The sequence below is a fragment of the Aptenodytes patagonicus genome, chromosome 23 (assembly GCF_965638725.1).
Source record: "Aptenodytes patagonicus chromosome 23, bAptPat1.pri.cur, whole genome shotgun sequence".
In the NCBI taxonomy this organism is placed as follows: Eukaryota; Metazoa; Chordata; class Aves; order Sphenisciformes; family Spheniscidae; genus Aptenodytes; species Aptenodytes patagonicus.
Window position 1 is genome coordinate 5,001 of NC_134971.1, and position 19,691 is coordinate 24,691.

The window sequence follows — 19,691 nt, forward strand, 5'->3', positions numbered from 1 at the left end:
CTTTAGATCTACTTAGGAGCCAGTATGGCACATGCTTTCTTTTAACCTGTCAATGCCTACATTTACCTATAGGTATTGACAACTCACCCTCTGATGCCTAATTCTCATTGAAATTGCTTACTACCTTTATTGCCACAGTAGTCCCTGAGCAAGAACCATCAAGGAAGGCCTGTGACATTTTTTATTTTTACTTACCCAAACTGCTATCTTTACCCATGGGCATGAAAGTACAAAACTAAGTGGGTGTCTTTAATTTGCAACTGCAGTTATTACCATGACTCTGATAGGGAAACACTATTGCCTGTAATTTTTTTAAACCATGCTTATGTTTAAATTGGTCTATTGCTGATTCCAAGTAAGACTTCTGATATCATTTTTTACATTTCATTTTGACCATGTACTTTTACTACAATGATAAAAATTTACTCCCTAGTTGATCCAATACTTGCTACTATTAAATTTATTCTCTAACTCATTATTTTTATAAATACATTTCACCTCTAAAAATTCAGCATTACTTTAAGAGTCAGCGCAACTATTTAGTGCCTGTGATTCTCTACCTAGCAGTCTTTTCCACATTTCTTGCTCCCATTAGGTACTCGGTCTATCGCTTCACATCTGTAAGTTTTCCCTCTTTGAGAAGGGATCGCCTCCACAAATTGTATTCCTGGGCAGAAAGCAACAGAGCTCCACTCATCTCAACAGACCCTCTGCTTCCACACCTGCACACAAAAATAAAAAGCAAGAAAAAAAAATTACTACATCAGACACTAAAAAGCCCCTCACAATAATTTACATTCCTACCCATAAACTATACAGTTAGGCCCCCCCAGTTCACGAGCTGCTCCTCTACAACACTGGTGACCTACTCCAATTCCCCACACCCTTCAACTGCAAGATCCTCATTCATCTTCCCATGACCGTGCACTACACAACAGGACTCCCTGCAATGACAGGCAAATGGCACATTCCAGGACAGCGCTCCCCAGGAACGGCGTTCCAGGGGACTCAAAAAATTCACCCTCCCTGCAAAAACCCTGGCCCGCACACCTGACCTCTGCCCAAAACATTGGCGATGAACATCGCCTCGCAGAGCAGCCGGGACCAGGGAAAAAAAAACCCAGCTGAGGGAGAAAAAAAAAAATCCCCCAGCTGGTTTTTTTTATTACAGTTTTTCTAAAAGGCTGAAAAGAAAAAAACCTCAACTCCACACAACCTGCAAAAAAAAAAAAAAAAACCCCCACACATTAAACACACCACCACACAGTTATACAATGTTAGATACAGTCATCACAAACCACCCCTACACCTCACAACTGATCCATTCTGCCACCAGCCTGCCACAATAGGCCACTGCCCCATGTGTGCAGCACTCCCCAGGGGCCTCAAAAATTGCCCTGCCTATAAAACCCCCAGCCTGAGCCCAGCCTCTGCCAAAACATTGGCAATGAACATCACCTCACAGACTGGCCACTAAACAGGGGAAAAGAAACAAAACAAGCTAGGGAGAAAAAAAGAAATATCCCCTTGCCAGGTGTGGGTTTTTTCTTTTTTTTTTTTAATTTAAACCTTACACTCAACATGAAATACAACCTGCAGTGAAACACCTCACACATACGAGGTTAGGCACATTCAGAAGCTAAACACTCCCTGAACAACCAATCACTCCACCCCTCGCTCAAAACACAATTGTTTCACCACCAACCTGCCACAATGGCATATTGCCCCAGTTCTAGAGCCATCCCTGGAACTGTCTCACCACACACCTCAAAACAACATTGCCACTCTGTACGATTCCAAAGTTTCAGCCTTCTTAACAGCAAGCCAAGGAAGATGCTTGGCATCAATTTGTGTGCTCTGGCAAGACTCACTTGAGTATTTTCTCCGGCGATCCAAATCACCCTAGGCCACTGGCAAAACACAACTAAAAAGACTCTACACCCTGCTTACCAATACCTACTGGCTATCCAAAAAACCAGCGCAAACCACCTCTGTCCAAACAGGCCATGCTAATCAAACCTTGTAAAGCAAGTCACACAGATGCCGACTAATAGCTTGACAAGACCAAAGGTCCATCTTAGTTTTGCATATGCCTTCTAACTACAGCTGGAAAAAAACAAACCCCAGATATTGAGCCCCACATATAAAAGTTAAGCCAAATTCAACATTAAACCCGCTCGACTATCAAGTGAGCTGCCACTCCCAAAAGGCTAGAGCCCAACCTCTAGCACCCACAAAACACAATTAAAGTAACTGTGGCAGCTGTCTACAGCTACTTGCCCAGAGATGGACTGTACAGTCTTTGCCTAAAGAATCTGGCCAGATCAACATGTAACCGTATCACCATAAAGCTGTGCTACCCCTGTCTTAAACATTGCAACACTCCTGGGCACGGCAGCTCCAACCCAGACACGCACAAAGACACCTCACACAGATACCACAAACATGACCATGAGACGTGAGACAACCACAACTGAGAAAAACCTCCCATAGGGAAGATGCCTCCAGCAAAGAAACCCTGCACTGCCATGACAGCATAAATGCTCTAGAGCATCCCTGGGAAAAAGGTGGGGCGACTGCTGCGGCCCATGAGAGAAGACTACTATCAAAAACAGAACAATGGATGCAGGAGAAGCCAGGCTTTAAAACCTAAGACCATTAATGATGCAGGGATGAAACCCCTACAGACAACTATGGAAACAGAACTCTCAAGAGCAGAGCTGTGGGCTCCGCCTGGCTTGCCCCCACAAGAGATGACCCCTCAAAAACACCTACAGTGCTATTCATGCCAGACAAGTCCATGCTTTAAGCAACAATGGCAAGGTAAGAACGGCTCGACAAGCACTATGCTGATGAGGCAATGCACCTAGTGACCCTCGGGAAGCTACCAAGGTGCCTGCTGACCACAAAAAGCTACGGCAACATAAAGACTTAAGAAAGCTATGGTATAACACACAGAGGAGAGACTACATAAAAGTACACAACACCACAGGCACAGGCTGGAACTGCCTGGCCCTGCCCATGTTACCATCATGCTGAAGAGTAACCCGCTCCCTTTACCTTGCCAAAGGGGACTGTTCCTGGACAGTCCTCACCCCTACCCTGACTTCATAACCCCTCCTTGCAATTCCTGACCTTGTTCCCTCCCATGCCCTGGTCCCTTAACTTAGCTTTCAGAGGGCCAGGGATCTGAATACATCCTCAAAAAAAAAAAGCTAACTGGGATGTTGCTGCAGTCACCCAGTTGTTGTTCTTCATCTGGGGAAAAAAAAAAAAACCAACCACAAAACAGTGCCAGTATTCAGCATCACACTGGTTACTGCCAACCTCTTCCGCAACACCTTCCTCCTCAAAAGTGCCATAGCGCTCTGCTCACCAGCTCCATGCCGATTCCAGAGTCGGATGCTGCAGTTGTCACTCATGGCACCTAAGATGCCAAGAGACAAAGTTACCATTGCGCTTGTGAGATATCAGCGGTCCCGTGCTCCTCCTCTCTACTACCCAGCTTGCCTTAAATGCTCATCCGATTCCAAATGCAGCCAGCACAGCTCCCGCAACACCAAGAGATAAATGCTTAACCAATATACCATGTAATACTTTGCTATTAAATGGTGATCCAGCCCACAACCGCCTCACCTTCTCAGACCGCTCCTCAGCGGGTGGCTACACACCCCCCCCCCCCCCGAGGCTGCCTGTGACACATGGAAAAACCACATCAATGGGTACGTGCTGAGATACTGCCCAAAACCACAGCCTGCCTGCGGCGATTCCCATCTGCCGCTCCTTTACCTTGGCCGCTTTAGCACCCAGACTCCATCATTTAGGGCTACCACATTGAAGCTTGTGTACCACCTGTAAAACCCAAACAACAGGCTGTTTCTAACTATAGCAGCAATACAACACCTGAAAAATAACTGCTACTTCAGCTCACTAGTCATCGCTCACCTTGCCCGAGTCTGCTCTAGTACCCATATCCCGCTTCACTCATTGCTTTGCGCCTTCAAAAACCAAACACCATTATGCAGTCCTATAGCCACAAGACTCATCTTCCCTCCAACACCGCAGGCTGACCCACCTTATTCATACAATCATACGCTACCAGGTCGAACGGACATCAAGGATCATCTGGTCCAACCTTTCTTCGCAAAAGCACGGTCTAAACAATATGACCCAGCACCCTGTCCAGCCAAATCTTAAAAGCACCCAATGTTGGGGAATCCACCGCTGCCCTGGGGAGATCATTCCAATGGATGATTGTTCTCATTGTGAAATATTTTCCTCTTGCGTCCAGTCGGATTCTCCCCAGGAGAAACTTGAACCCATTACCCCTCATCTTTTCCATGTGACTCCCCATAAAAAGGAAGTCTCCGTCATGTTTGTAGCCACCCTTTAAATACTGGAACATGGTGATAGGGTCTGCCCTAAGCTTTCTTTTCTCAAGGCTGAACAAACTCGGCTCTCTCAACCTTTCCTCACGTGGCCAGCTTTCTAGTCCACTGATCATTGTTGTGGCCCTTCTCTGCACTCTCTCCAGCCCATCCATATCTTTTGTATAACAGGGACCAAAACTGAACACGGTATTCCAGGTGTGGCCTGACAAGCGCTGAGTACAGTGAGATAAAAAGACTTCTTTATCTCTGCTGGTGATGCCCTTGTTGATGCAACCCCACATCCTATTGACTTTCTTTGCCACAGAAGCACACTATTAGCTCATATTAAGCTTGTTCTCCACCGGGACCCCAGGTCCCTTTCCACAGCAGCTCCCCAGACAGGTAGATCCCGGTCTGCGCTGCACTCGAGGATTATGTTTTCCCAGGTGAAAAACCCTAAGTTTGCCTTTGTTGACCTTCATAAGGTCCTTGTTAGCTGAGACTTCCACCCTATCCAGGTATTTCTGCAGGGTGGCTCTCCCTTCTAAAGCATCCGCTTCCCCACTCAGTTTGGTATCATTGTCCAACTTCATCAGGGTACACCTGAACCCATCACTGAGATCACTAATTAAAATATTAAAGTGTCAGGCCCCATATCGATCCCTGGGGGACCCCGCTTGTGACAGGTTGCCAGTTTGAAAAGGAGCTATTAACCACCACCCTCCAGGTGCAGCCTGTCAGCCAGCGCCCCCCACACCACACAGAAGGCTTGTCTAGACCATAAGAAGACTTGATCTAGGAGGAGGCTGCCAGAAACCATATCGAAAGCCTTGGAGAAATCCAGGTAAACAGAGTCCACCGCTCACCACATATCAACCAAACAGGTTACTTTATCACAGAAGGCCATCAGGTTTGTCGAGCATGATTTGCCTTAGTGAATCTGTGCTGGCTTTTCACAGTCACATGCTTCATTTGACTTCTGATGGACCCCAGGAAAATTCATTCCACAGCCTTCCCAAGGACTTAAGTATGACTGAAGGCCCTGTAATTTCCTACATTCTCCTTTAAGCCCTTGCAGTAGATGGGGGCAACATTAGCCTTCTTCCAGTCTTCTGGGATATCCACCAATCTCCACAACTTCTCAAAGATTATAGAGAGCGGCCTCGCAATGACCTTCTGACAGTGCTCTGCTTGCCACCTCTGTCACTCTTCACTGCATGGCACATACCACTGCATCTGCAAAAACAATATTGAATGAGTCACCGGTGTATAGAGCTATAGCTTAACAATTCCAAAGGTCTTGTTCCCGTTTAGGAATACCCTCTAGAGTCCAACTACAGCCTGCCGTTAAAAGAAAACCCACGACCTTTAAACCCCACACAAAGAAGCCTTAACACATTTGAGATGCACTCTGCCTCACTACCCCTCAACAGCCCCTCCCACGTGGCTCTGCTCATCCCCATAAGACACTGCTGAAACAGCTCTCCGCACAACCCGCTGATGGCTGCCGGATCCGAGGCCCATACACCCTTTGCCTCAGCCATCTAGGCATATCAACGTATTAGCCATAGACTCTTATTGCTATTGCACCTACCCCTGACTCCACACCCCCGGGCAGGGCAGCTCCAAGCCAAAACACACACACAGACAGTACACAGAACACTACAAACAACGTGCCTCAAAGAGGAGAGAAAACTCTCGGCAAGAAGAATGACAGCCAGATGGAAGATGCTGTCCGGCAAGACCACCTACGAGACCGTGACGGTGACATGAGGAGGCTCTGTGGCAACCCCACAAGAAGAGAAGAATTTGTCACGGCCCGTGACAAGAAGTTACTCTCAAAACCGAGAACACGTATGCGCAAGAAGGCTGGCATCAAGACCTAGGAACACGAGGATGCAGGGAAGAAGTCCCAGTCTGCAAAAATGGATGGCTGGAGAGCAGAGCTGCTCACGCAACCGGGAACGCTGCTGCAAGAGAGGACCTTCCAGAAACTTCCAAGACGCAAGACCGATCCCTGCTTTAAGCTTGTGACGCAAGAAGAGAAGCACCCAACTGACACTATGCCGATGAGTACAGGCACTCGAGACCCTAGGGATGGCACCCAAGGCACCTGCCGTGCTCCTTGAGCACCAAGAGCACATTGTGACCCGAGGAACGTCTGAGGCACAGAAGACAGTCCACACAAACTACACGACAACAACAGACACAGGCTGGAACTGCACTGCCCTGCCCATGCTAGCATCATGCTGAAGAGTAACCCGCTTCCTTTACCTGCCCAGAGGGAACTGTTCCCAGACAGCCCTCTCCCCCTACACTATCATTAAAACCCCTTCATGCAATTGCCAGCCTCATCCCCTCCCTCCCCCGACCCCTCTCCAGCATCGCTGCCTCAACTTAGCTTTCAGAGGGCCAGGAGTCTGAATCCGTCCTCGACAAGATTAACAACAATCAGCCCACTAGATTAATCCTGCAGTTGCCAGGTTCCTCTTCATCATCTGCAAAAAAAGAAAAGAGACCACAAACCACCACACACCAAAAACCCCCCAAAACACCCACATACAAACCAATACACCCACACATACACCACTGCCGTCAGTCAGCATCACATCGCTCAGAGACCTTTCCCGCAAAATCCCTCACCTCAGACACACTGTGACATTCTGCTCACCTGCTCCATGCCGATTACAGAGTTGGACTCTGTGGCTGTTGTCACTTGTGGCACCTAGGATACCAAGAGACACAATATTACTGTTGCACTCGCAAGACATCACCAGCCCCGTGCACCTCCTCTCTCCTACCCAGCTCACCTCAAACTCTCAGCCAATTCCAGAGGCAGCCTGCACAGAACCTGCAAAGCCAGAGAGAAACACCTCACTGAGTTGCCATATAAGAATTTGCTAATAGACATCAACCTGGCCCGCAACCTGCTCACCTTCTCAGACCGCTCACGGTCACATGGTGTCGCCCCTCTGAACCTGTATGTGGCACCTGCAAAAACACAAGCAAAAAGGCACATGGTGAGATAGTACCCAAAACCACAGCCTGCCCGCACCGATCCCCATCTCACACTCATTTCCCTTGACAGCTCAGCCGCCCGGCCTCCATCAGTTTGGGTTGCCACATTGAGAATTGCACACCACCTGTAAGACCCAAACAACAAGGGTTGCTTATAAATTCACCAGCAATTGCAACACCTGAAAAATAGCCTCTACTTCAACCCACCAATCACCGCTCACCTTGCCTGAGTCACCTCTGGTGCCCATATCCTATGTTACTCCTGGCTCAGCACCTTCAAATTAAAAAAAAAAAAGCTATAATTAGTCATATAGCCACCAGTCAAATCTCACCTCTGACACAACAGGCCATCCACCTTCTTACATCATTCCACTTGGCTCTCCTATGTCACCATTAGGTGCATGGCTCATCCCTCTGCATCTGCAAAAACATTATCGAATGAGTCACCTGGATGCAGAGCAATAGCTTAACAATTCCAAAGGTCTTGTTCCCACTTAGGAGTACGCTCTAGAGTCCAACTACAGCCTGCCATTAAAAGAAACATAACTCAAACATTAAGCCCTACACATACAAGCCTTAACACCTGGGAGATTCAATGTGCTCAACTAGCACTCTAGCACCTCTCTCACATGACTCCAGTCATCCCATCGGCACCAGCAAAATGTTACAGAAATGATACTTCACACTTGCTGCTGACATCTACTCTATCCAAGGTAACACTACAATGTTTGCCTCAACCGTCTAGACATATCAACATATTAGCCATATACACTTATCACTATGCCACCTCCCCCTGACCCCACACCCCCAGGCAGGGCAGCTCCAAGCCAAACACCACACAGGCACAGACTGACACTACATGAAACACTACAAACAACATGCCTCAAAAGAGGAGAGAAAACTCTCGGCAAGAAGAATGACAGCCGGATGGAAGATGCTGTCCGGCAAGACCACCTACGAGACCATGACGGTGACGTGAGGAGGCTCTGTGGCAACCCCACAAGAAGAGAAGAATTTGTCACAGCCTGTGACCGGAAGTTACTCTCAAAACTGAGAACACGTATGCGCAAGAAGGCTGGCATCAAGACCTAGGAACACGAGGATGCAGGGAAGAAGTCCCAGTCTGCAAAAATGGATGGCTAGAGAGCAGAGCTGCTCATGCAGCCAGGAACAATGCTACAAAGGAGAACCATTTGGAGACACGCAAGACCAATCCACACTTTAAGCTTGTAACGCAAGAAAAGCGGCACCCGGTTGGCACTATGCCGATGAGTACAGGCACTCGAGACCCTAGGGATGGCGCCCGAGGTGCCTGCTGTGCTCCTTGAGCACCAAGAGCACATTGTGAGCCAGGGAAGGTCTAAGGCGCAGTAGACAGACCACACAAACTACACAGACAGGCTGGAACTGCCCTGCCCACACTAGCGTCATGCTGAAGAGCAACCCGCTCTGTTTACCTGCCCAGAGGGGACTGCTCCCGGACAGCCCTTTGCCCTATAGTAACTTTAAATCCCCCTCCTGCAAGTTGCCAACCTTGTCCCCTTGCCCCCTCCATGGTGGCGGTCCCCTCAACTTAGCTTTCAGTGGGCCGGGGGTCTGAATCCATCCTTGCCAGAAGACACATCGGATACCTGACATTTTCCTGCAGTTGCCAGGTTCTTCTTCACCATCTGCAAAGACAAAAAAAACCACCACACACACACACACCACCAGCAGTAAGCATCATGACAGTAGACACCGACCTCTTCCACAACACCCTCATCCTCAGAAGCACTGTGCTGTTCCGCTCGCCTGCTCCACACCAATTCCAGAGTCACAGGCCGTGGCTGCCATTACTTGTGGCACCTCGGATAGCAAGAGACAAAGATCAGCATTGCGCTTGCGAGATATCAGCAGTCCCGTGCTCCTCCTCTACTACCCAGCTCACCTTAAATGCTCATCCAATTCCAAAGGCAGCCTGCACAGCACCTGCAAAACCAACAGAGAAAAGCTTCACCAAGTGGCCGCAGGATTCTTAGCTCTTGGACGCTGACCCTGCCAACAACCGCCTCACCTTCTCAGACCGCTTGTCAGTGCGCTGCTCCAGCCCTCTGACGCTACATACATCACCTGCAAAAGTCAATGCAGATAACACATGCTGAGATACCGCCCAAAACAAGAGCTTGCCCGCACCGATTCCCATCTCCCATTCCTTTACCTTGAGCAGTTGCCTGCACCGCCTCTGCTGTTTTCAGGTTGCCATGTTGAGGTGCAGGTACCACCTGTAGAACCCAAACAACAAGGGAAGCTTTAACTTCACCAACACTATGACACCTGAAAAATAACTGCTACATCAGACCACTAGTCATTGCTCACCATGCCCGAGTCAGCTCCGGTGCCCATATCCCACATCGCTTCACACCTTCCAAATAAAACAAAAACCCAACATGTAAGCTTCTTACATAGCCACCAGTCAAATCTTGCCTCTGAACACCATGGGCCGACCCACCTTCTTACGGCGGTCTGCTCGGCTCTCCTACATTGCCTTTAGGTACGCGACTCATCCCACTGCATCTGCAAAAACAGCATCAAATGAGTCACCTGGATTGCTTAACAGTTCTTGTTCCCATTTAGGAATACCCTCTGGAGTCCAACTACAGCCTGCCGTTAAAAGAAAACCCACGACCTTTAAACCCCACACAAAGAAGCCTTAACACATTTGAGATGCACTCTGCCTCACTACCCCTCAACAGCCCCTCCCACGTGGCTCTGCTCATCCCTATAAGACACTGCTGAAACAGCTCTCCGCACAACCCGCTGATGGCTGCCGGATCCGAGAGGCCCATACACCCTTTGCCTCAGCCATCTAGGCATATCAACGTATTAGCCATAGACTCTTATTGCTATTGCACCTACCCCTGACTCCACACCCCCGGGCAGGGCAGCTCCAAGCCAAGACACACACACAGACACACACCGACAGTACACAGAACACTACAAACAATGTGCCTCAAAGAGGAGAGAAAACTCTCGGCAAGAAGAATGACAGCCAGATGGAAGATGCTGTCCGGCAAGACCACCTACGAGACCGTGACGGTGACATGAGGAGGCTCTGTGGCAACCCCACAAGAAGAGAAGAATTTGTCATGGCCCGTGACAAGAAGTTACTCTCAAAACCGAGAACACATATGCGCAAGAAGGCTGGCATCAAGACCTAGGAACACAAGGATGCAGGGAAGAAGTCCCAGTCTGCAAAAATGGATGGCTGGAGAGCAGAGCTGCTCATGCAGCTGGGAATGCTGCTGACAAGAGAGGACCTTCCAGAAACTTCCAAGACGCGAGACCGATCCCTGCTTTAAGCTTGTAACACAAGAAAAGCAGCACCCAATTGGCACTATGACGATGAACACAGGCACTCGAGACCCTAGGGATGGCACCCGAGGCAAGTGCCATGCTCCTTATGCACAAAGAGCATATCAAGAACCGAGGGAGGTCTAAGGCACAGAAGACAGACCACACAGACTATGCAACAGCAGACACAAGCTGGAACTACCCTGCCGGCACTAGCGTCATGCAGAGGAGTAACCTGCTCCCTTTACCTGCCCAAGGGGGGACTGCTCCCAGACAGCCCTTTGCCCTATAGTAACTTTAAATCCCCCTCCTGCAAGTTGCCAACCTTGTCCCCTTGCCCCCTCCACGGTGGCGGTCCCCTCAACTTAGCTTTCAGTGGGCCGGGGGTCTGAATCCATCCTTGCCAGAAGACACATCGGATACCTGACATTTTCCTGCAGTTGCCAGGTTCTTCACCATCTGCAAAGACAAAAAAAAAAACCACCACACACACACCACCAGCAGTAAGCATCATGACAGTAGACACCGACCTCTTCCACAACACCCTCATCCTCAGAAGCACTGTGCTGTTCCGCTCGCCTGCTTCACACCAATTCCAGAGTCACAGGCCGTGGCTGCCATTACTTGTGGCACCTCGAATAGCAAGAGACATAAAGATCAGCATTGCGCTTGCGAGATATCAGCAGTCCCGTGCTCCTCCTCTCTACTACCCACCTCACCTCAAATGCTCATCCAATTCCAAAGGCAGCCTGCACAGCACCTGCAAAACCAACAGAGAAAAGCTTCACCAAGTGGCCGCAGGATACTTAGCTCTCAGAGGCCGACGCTGCCGACAACCGCCTCACCTTCTCAGACCGCTCAGTGTGCTGCCTCAGTCCTCTGATGCTACGTGCATCACCTGCAAAAACATCAAAGCAAGCAACACATGCTGAGATACCACCCAAAACAAGAGCCTGCCCACACCAATTCCGATCTCCCACTCCTTTACCTTGGCTGGTTGCCTGCGCCACCTGTGCTGTTTTCAGGCAGCCATGTTGAGGTGCAGGTACCACCTGTAGAACACAAACAACAAGGGATGCTTTAACTTCAACACTAACACCTGAAAAATAACTGCTACATCAGACCACTAGTCATTGCTCACCATGCCCAAGTCAGCTCTGGTGCCCACATTGCAGAGCACTTCACATCTTCAAGACAAAACAAAACTACCACAAAACATAAGCTACTCATATAGCCACCAGTCAAATCTTGCCTCTGAACACCATGGGCCGACCCACCTTCTTACGGCGCTCTGCTCGGCTCTCCTACATTGCCTTTAGGTGCGCGGCTCATCCCACTGCATCTGCAAAAACAGCATCAAATGAGTCACCTGGATTGCTTAACAGTTCTTGTTCCCATTTAGGAATACCCTCTGGAGTCCAACTACAGCCTGCCGTTAAAAGAAAACCCACGACCTTTAAACCCCACACAAAGAAGCCTTAACACATTTGAGATGCACTCTGCCTCACTACCCCTCAACAGCCCCTCCCACGTGGCTCTGCTCATCCCTATAAGACACTGCTGAAACAGCTCTCCGCACAACCCGCTGATGGCTGCTGGATCCGAGAGGCCCATGCACCCTTTGCCTCAGCCATCTAGGCATATCAACGTATTAGCCATAGACTCTTATTGCTATTGCACCTACCCCTGACTCCACACCCCCGGGCAGGGCAGCTCCAAGCCAAGACACACACACAGACACACACTGACAGTACACAGAACACTACAAACAATGTGCCTCAGAGGAGAGAAAACTCTCGGCAAGAAGAATGACAGCTAGATGGAAGATGCTGTCCGGCAAGACCACCTACGAGACCGTGACGGTGACATGAGGAGGCTCTGTGGCAACCCCACAAGAAGAGAAGAATTTGTCACGGCCCGTGACAAGAAGTTACTCTCAAAACCGAGAACACGTATGCGCAAGAAGGCTGGCATCAAGACCTAGGAATATGAGGATGCAGGGAAGAAGTCCCAGTCCATGAAAATGGATGGCTGGAGGGAAGAGCTGCTCACGCAGCTGGGAACGATGCTGCAAGAGAGGACCTTCCAGAAACTTCCAAGACATGAGACCGATCCCTGCTTTAAGCTTGTAACGCAAGAAAAGCGGCACCCGATTGGCACTATGCCGATGAGTACAGGCACTCGAGACCCTAGGGATGGCACCCAAGGGGCATGCCGAGCTCCTTGAGCGCCAAGAGCACTTCGAGACCCGAGGAAGGTCTAAGAGACAAAAGACAGACCACACAAACTACACAACAACAGACACAGGCTGGAACTGCCCTGCCCACGCTAGCATCATGCTGAAGACAAACCCGCTCCCTTTACCTACCCAAAGGGTACCTTTCCTGGACAGCCCTCTCCCCTACGTTATCATTGAAACCCCTTCATACAATTGCCAACCTTGTTCCCTCCCTCCCCCTGCCCGACTCCGGCATCGCTGCCTCAACTTAGCTTTCAGAGGGCCAGGAGTCTGAACCCATCCATCCTTGACAAGAATGACCACAATCAGCCCACTAGATTAATCCTGCAGTCACCAGGTGCTTCTTCATCATCTGAAAAAAAACCAACACCCCACCCAAAACACCCACATAGAAACCACTCCTACACACACCCACCCACCAGTGCCATCAGTCAGCATCACATCGGTCAACACAGACCTTACGCACAACACCCCCCACCTCAGACACGCCATGGCGTTCCGCTCACCTGCTCTGTGCTGATTACAGAGTCGGACACTGCAGCCATCATCACTTGTGGCTGCTAGGATACCGAGAGACAAAATTACCATTGCGCTTACAAGAAATCACCAGCCCCGTGCTCCCACTCTCTCCTACCCAGCTCACCTCAAACGCTCATCCAATTCCAGGGTCAGCCCGCACAGACCCTGCAAAACCTGTGAGAAACGCTTCACTGAGTTGCCGCATAATAACTTGCTATCAGACATCAACCCGGCCCGCAGCCTGCTCACCTTCTCGGACCGCTCACGGGCACACAGCATCGCCCCTCCGAGCCTGCGTGCAGCACCCGCAAAAACCCAAGCAAGAAGGCACATGCTGAGATATTGCCCGAAACTGCAGCCTGTGTGCACCGATCCCCATATCACACTCCTTTACCTTGACAGCCCGGCCTCCAACACTTTGGGTTGCCACGTAGAGGCTTGCGTACCACCCATAAGACACAAACAACAAGGGTTGCTTATAACCTCACCAGCAATTGCGACACCTGAAAAAATAACTGCTACTTCAGCCCACCGCTCACCTTACCTGAGCCAGCTCCGGTATCCATATCCTAAGTCGCTCCTTGCTTTGCACCTTCAAAGTAAAAAAAAAAATGCGGAGACCTGGATGGTTTATGCTGTGTCTCTAGTGACTTTGTCGTACCTTCCCTCAGCTGCAGAGAGACTAAAACAGAACAGATCTCATTGACACCCAAAACCAACTGCAAAATGAGTCTAAGAAAGGCTGATGAACTCTCCTCCCTTTCCCGACCATCTCCCAGTCCCCAAAACTTTCAAAATCCCTTCTCTTCTCCTGAACCGTCAGGGAAGGAATCCCACTCCTTCCTGACAGCTCCTTCCCTGTATTCGCAACCCCTGACCCCCCTGCATCAGCCGCTCCTAGGGAGCTGCTCTTCTGAGCCACGCCCTACTTCTGCGGGCACCTCCTATCTTGTGTCTTCCCACAGACTCTGGGCTCTGCTACAGACCCGCAAGATACGTGAAGTCCTGATACTTACAATCTACAAGGGGCCTGCTGCAAGCTGCAAAGGCTCCAGAGACAACATGGTACTCTGTGGGCAATCGGAAAAGACGATGAGCTGTCCCATACCCTGAAAGACACTACGCCTTACATACCGGCCGCTTTCTTGAGTAATACTAAAGCTCCATATGCGGATGCACATAAGATGCTCACCTTAAGCCCTGCTAGATAATCTCACCATCAGTCCTATTAAGACAGATTATAACAGCAACTTACAGAGTATATAGCAAAACTGGTAAGAAGATAAGGTTCCATCTTCAATAAAGTCAGGAATTCCAGAAAAAGGCAACGCACCTAGAATAAAAAAGAAAAATAATGCATACTATCAAACCATCTTACTACTCCCAAACACTCAATACAAAATTACTGACCAGAAAAAAAAAAACAACCCCAAACCATATGAGTGTACTGCCCACTATATAACCTGCTTAACCTCAGCTACCACTGAAGCTCTTACCTCAGACACCTGTGCTTCTTTAAATATCAGAACACACCTACCTAATTACCTTAACCAGCTCAAAAGCTGCAATTGAGCAAAGGAACAGTAGAGCACTGACACCAGAGAAGCCCAAGAGCAGAATGAGCTCCGTGACCAGAGGCTGTGGCTCATATACCCCGGGACCCACCCACCACCCTTCCCACAACCCCCTGGGAAAGGGGAGGGACCAACCACCCGAAGGCATAAAGGCGGCCAGAGGAGCAGCAGCTCCTCTCATCTGCCTTAAGTTTACAACGTGCAAAGCGCAGACCAGAGAAAGCGACCCTTACTGGAAACGATGATACCTGCTGTCTTACTACAATGACATCTATTGCATCAGCGACGCGACCGGGTAGGGAATTAAACTTAATTTTTCTGGGGCGTAGATAGAAAAAGATAGATGTCATACTAAACTATGTAGGAAACTAGCTCATTCAATGCAATAACAACATTATTATCAAAAATTACGTGCTTTAGGTTCCTATAAAAAACCCAAAATGCTACGGGGTTACGCTTCATTTCTAGCAAGACCACGTGCGCTACCTAACTTCTACCAGAACTACGTTCTGGATACGACTGAATGACAAAGCAGAATTAGATCCCCTAAGAATCCCTTCTTAAAAATATCTCTGGTTGCCAAGTAAACTATTTACTGTAAGTGACCGGCAATTCAGAGTCACCTCGGCAGCCTCTCCGACTGACTCCCTTAACAGAACTAGATGAGTCCTAAAGGACAGAAAGCAGAAAAACCCCATGGAAATACAAGAAATGTATCAGAAGCTGTACGAAGCAGCCTAATTAACACCTAAGTAGCTAGAACAAAAGTGAATTGCAAAACGCAACAAAAAACACCCCAGGAGCTGCGTCAATAAAAATAGATGAAGGCTATCGCTTTCTCTGAAAAACTCAAGAGAAGATCTGAGCTGACGATAAACATCTTTGGGTACCAGATAGAAACACTATAAGACAGAAAACAGACTGCTGTGGAGCACAAAGGTGGCTTTGGCAAAGGTTCTGACAGAACAAGAGGCGTCATCACAGGGATTACAGAGGTCCCGGAGGGGCTGGAGAGACCAAAGGAGCGTCGGGGATGCAATGAGCTCAAAAGAGAGTGGAACAAAGTACAGATGTCCTCAGGGGACCAAACGGAGGTGCACCGAACAGGTGAGAGGACAGAAAGACTGACCGGGGTAACAGATGCGGACTCAGGAAGGGTTCTGAGGGGAAAAGAGGGGTGCAAAGTGCCCTCCAGAGCTAGAACGCGGCTCCGGGGCATAGGGGATGTCTCACGAGAGCTCGGCAACAGGGAGCGGAGGAGTCCCAAGGGGGCTCGAGAGACCAAAGAAGCCTTACAGATAACAATGAGGAACTCTGAAGGGATTTCAACAAAGTACAGATGTTGTCAGGGGGCTGGGGGCTGAATGAAGGCATCCTAAACGGCAAAGAGTAAGACAAGAGCGCTCTGAAGTGGAAAAAAAAAAAAAACAAAACCAAGAAAACCCACAAAGGGAGCTAAAGTGCTACAAGAGTGCTGTCAGGTACAAGAAAGGACTCAGAAGACATCGTTAGAGAGAGTAGAGGAATTAGGAGGGGGCAGGACAAGAAAAGAAGGCTCGGAGACACAGCGAGGGCCTTGGAGTCTCAGGAGGGCATCTAGGCAAACTACAGACACCCTCGATGGCAGAGAGGAAGATAAAGGAGCGCTGCATAGCAAAGAAAGATGGGAGGCTCTCACAGAACAAGAAAGGCGGAAAGGGAGATGAAGTGCTACAAGGTGCTGTGGAGAACGAGGAAGGTCTCAGGAAGCGTCGTGACTGTGAGGAGAGGGGTGCTGACGGACAAAGAAGGCTTGGGGACGACACGGAGGAACTGGGGGGATCATCTGAGCGGAGTACAGATGGTCTTGGGTGGGCAGAGACTGAACGCAGGAATCCTAGATAGCGCAGAGGAACAAATGAGTGCTCTACGGCTCAAAGCTGGCCTCACCTAAAGTGCTACAAGATGGATGTGGAGCACAAGGAAGGTCTCGGGAGGCACCGTGACTGGGAGAAAGTGTCCCGAGGGAGCCAGAGAGACAGAAAAAGGACCGGGGACACGACGATTAAATCCAGAGGGGATCTGAACCGAGAAAACGTGTCATCAGAGGGCCGGGAAACAAACAGAGGCACGGCTAGACGGAAGAGAGGACCAAATAACTGGGCCAAGTCACAGATAATAGACTCAAAAAGTCTTCTGAGGGAACGAGACGGGTGCGAGGTCTGCTACAAAGCTAGAAGTGCGCTAAGGGCAACGTCAAAGGCATCGCGACACCATTAGAGGCAACCTGAATGGGCCAAAGACACCAAAGAAGGCTCAAGGACACAAGGAGGAAGTCTGGAGGGGATCTGAACAGAGTACAGATGTCCTCAGGAGACCGGGGACCAAATGGAGGCACCCTAGATGGCAGACAGGACGATAAGAGCGCTCTGAGGCACAAACCAACCTGAGGACAGGGTTCGGAGGTAATGAGAGAAGATCAAAGTCCGCTACAGAGCTAAAACAGGGCTGCGGGGCACAAAGAAGGTCTCGGAAGGCATGGTGACTGGGAGCAGAGGGGTCACAAAAGGCTCAGAGGGATAAGAGAGATCAAAAGGGAAGTAAAGTGCTACCAAAATGCTGTGGAGCACAAGGAAGGTCTCAGGCGGCATCCCAGATCGCACAGAGCAGAAAAAGCATGCTCTTTTTTGGGAACGGAGATCTTGGGAGAGGTGCGATTGCAACAAAATAAGTCCAAAGGGGGCTTACGGAGCTAAAAGCGTGCCGTGGGGAACATCTGAGACCTCAGGAGGCATCGTGACAGTAGCGGAGGGGTTCTGACAGAGACAGAGAAAAGAAGGCTCGAGGACACGATGAAGAAGTCTAGAGGGGATTTGAACGGACTACAGATGTCCTCAAGGGACCGGGGACTGCAGGTATCCTAGCTAGCATAGAGGACAACACGAGCGTTCTGGAGATGAAAGACGGCATTAGGAAAGGTTCTCGGGGAGCGAGAAGGGCGCAAAGCACGCTACAGAGCCAAAAGAGGGCTGTGGGGCAGGAGGACGGCCTCGGTAGGCACGATGACGGGAGAAGAAGGGTGCTGAGAGTGAAAGAGAGACAGAAGGCTGCTCTGGGACACAATGCAAAACTCAAGAAGGTGTGCCCCCGATGACGTACAGACGCCCTCAGGGGATGAGCGACCCTATGAGACATCCTAGATGGCAGTAAGTAAGGTAAGAGAGCTCTGGGGCACAGAGAAAGTCTGAGGAAGGGTTCTGTCTGAATAAGAGAGATGCAAAGAGGGCTGCAGAGCTCAAAGAGTGCCGTGGAGCACGAGGACAGTCTCGGGAGGCGTCGTGACAGGAAGCTGTCACGTGAGAGGGCGCGGGGGGGGTGGGGGGTTGGGGGGCGGGGGGGTGGGGGTGGGGGGTGTAATGCGGCCATAGAGACAAACAAAGGATTGCTGCTGCAATGAGGTATTCGGGAGGGGATTTGAACAGAGTACAGATGGCCTCAGGGGACCGGATGAGGCATCCGACACGGCAGAGGGAAGGGAAGAGCGCTCTGGGGCAAAAGGAAAGCCTGAGGAAGAGGTGTCACTGAATAAGAAGGATACAAATCCTGCTGCAGAACTAAAGGATGGCCATGGAACACAAGGACGCTCGCAGGAAGCATCGTGACAGAAATAGAGGGGTGCTGAGGGGGCGGCGGGAGAGATAGAAGGCGGCTCGAGGGCACAAAGGTACTCGGGGGCGGGGGGGGGGGATTTGAACAGAGTACAGACGTCGCGAAGGAGACGCTGACCCATTGGAGGCGAGCGAGATGGAGGCGAGGACAAAAAGACCGCTCTGAGGAAGAGGAGTGACCCGAGGAGATGTTCTGACAAACCGAGAGGGGTACAAATTACGCTCCAGAGATAAAAGCGTGCCGAGGAGACCCTCTAAAGCCTCAGGATGAACCGAGAGAAGAGGGGAAAAAAAGCCCAAACCACAAAGAAAATTTAAAAAGCGACACGTTATGTGACAAACAAGAAAGAATTAAAAAATAGGGATGGACAGCTGGATAAAAGTAGACATAGAAAGAAAATTTAAAAAACAAAAGGGCACAAGGCAGAGGAGAAAAAAATTAAAAAATAGGGATAGAAAACTAGACAAAAGTAGACATAGAAAAAAATTGGAAAACAAAGGCATTAAAGGAGGAAAAAATTAAAATACACGAACAACAAACTAAATAAATGGAGACATAGAAAGAAAATTGAAAAATTGAGAGAGTACCCAACAGACAAGAAAGAATTAAAAAACAGGGATGGGAACTAGATAAAAGCAGACGGGGGGGGAAGAAAAAATGACAAGATTAAGGAAATAAAGGAAAAAATTAAAAAATAGGGACAACGAACTAAAACAGAGACATATAAAGTAAATTTAAAACCCAACAGGGTACACGACGGACAAGAAAAAATTAAAAAACAGAGAGCTTGATAAAAGTAGACATAGGAAAAAAAAATTTAAAAGTGACGGCACTAAGGAAAGACAAGAAACGATTAAAAATAAAGGCAGTGAATGGGATAAAAGTAGACAAAGAAAGGGCATTTAAAAAAAGGATTAAGAAAATAAAGGAAAAAAACTGAAAACTAAGGATGACAAACTAAAATGCAGACATAGAAAATTTAACAAGCAAAGG

At 49.2% G+C, this 19,691-nt stretch overlaps 1 protein-coding gene across 1 annotated transcript in view; it reads right to left on the reverse strand.

Moving 5' to 3' along the window:
* Positions 1–5,588: 5,588 nt before the first annotated feature.
* C2CD2L (C2CD2 like) overlaps positions 5,589–19,691 on the reverse strand; it is a 51,094-nt gene continuing 36,991 nt past the window's right edge. Inside the window, exons 19-42 of the mRNA XM_076358589.1 lie at positions 14,732–14,809; positions 14,493–14,585; positions 14,021–14,068; positions 13,601–13,650; positions 13,464–13,517; positions 11,996–12,060; positions 11,707–11,770; positions 11,564–11,616; positions 11,438–11,478; positions 11,249–11,351; positions 9,877–9,941; positions 9,744–9,789; positions 9,586–9,649; positions 9,442–9,497; positions 9,316–9,356; positions 9,131–9,233; positions 7,752–7,808; positions 7,610–7,662; positions 7,441–7,513; positions 7,306–7,361; positions 7,181–7,221; positions 7,042–7,095; positions 6,768–6,868; positions 5,589–5,606 (exon numbers count right to left, since the gene is read on the reverse strand). The gene's annotated coding sequence lies outside the window, so the exon portion shown is untranslated. The remainder of the gene's footprint in view (positions 5,607–6,767; positions 6,869–7,041; positions 7,096–7,180; positions 7,222–7,305; positions 7,362–7,440; positions 7,514–7,609; positions 7,663–7,751; positions 7,809–9,130; positions 9,234–9,315; positions 9,357–9,441; positions 9,498–9,585; positions 9,650–9,743; positions 9,790–9,876; positions 9,942–11,248; positions 11,352–11,437; positions 11,479–11,563; positions 11,617–11,706; positions 11,771–11,995; positions 12,061–13,463; positions 13,518–13,600; positions 13,651–14,020; positions 14,069–14,492; positions 14,586–14,731; positions 14,810–19,691) is intronic.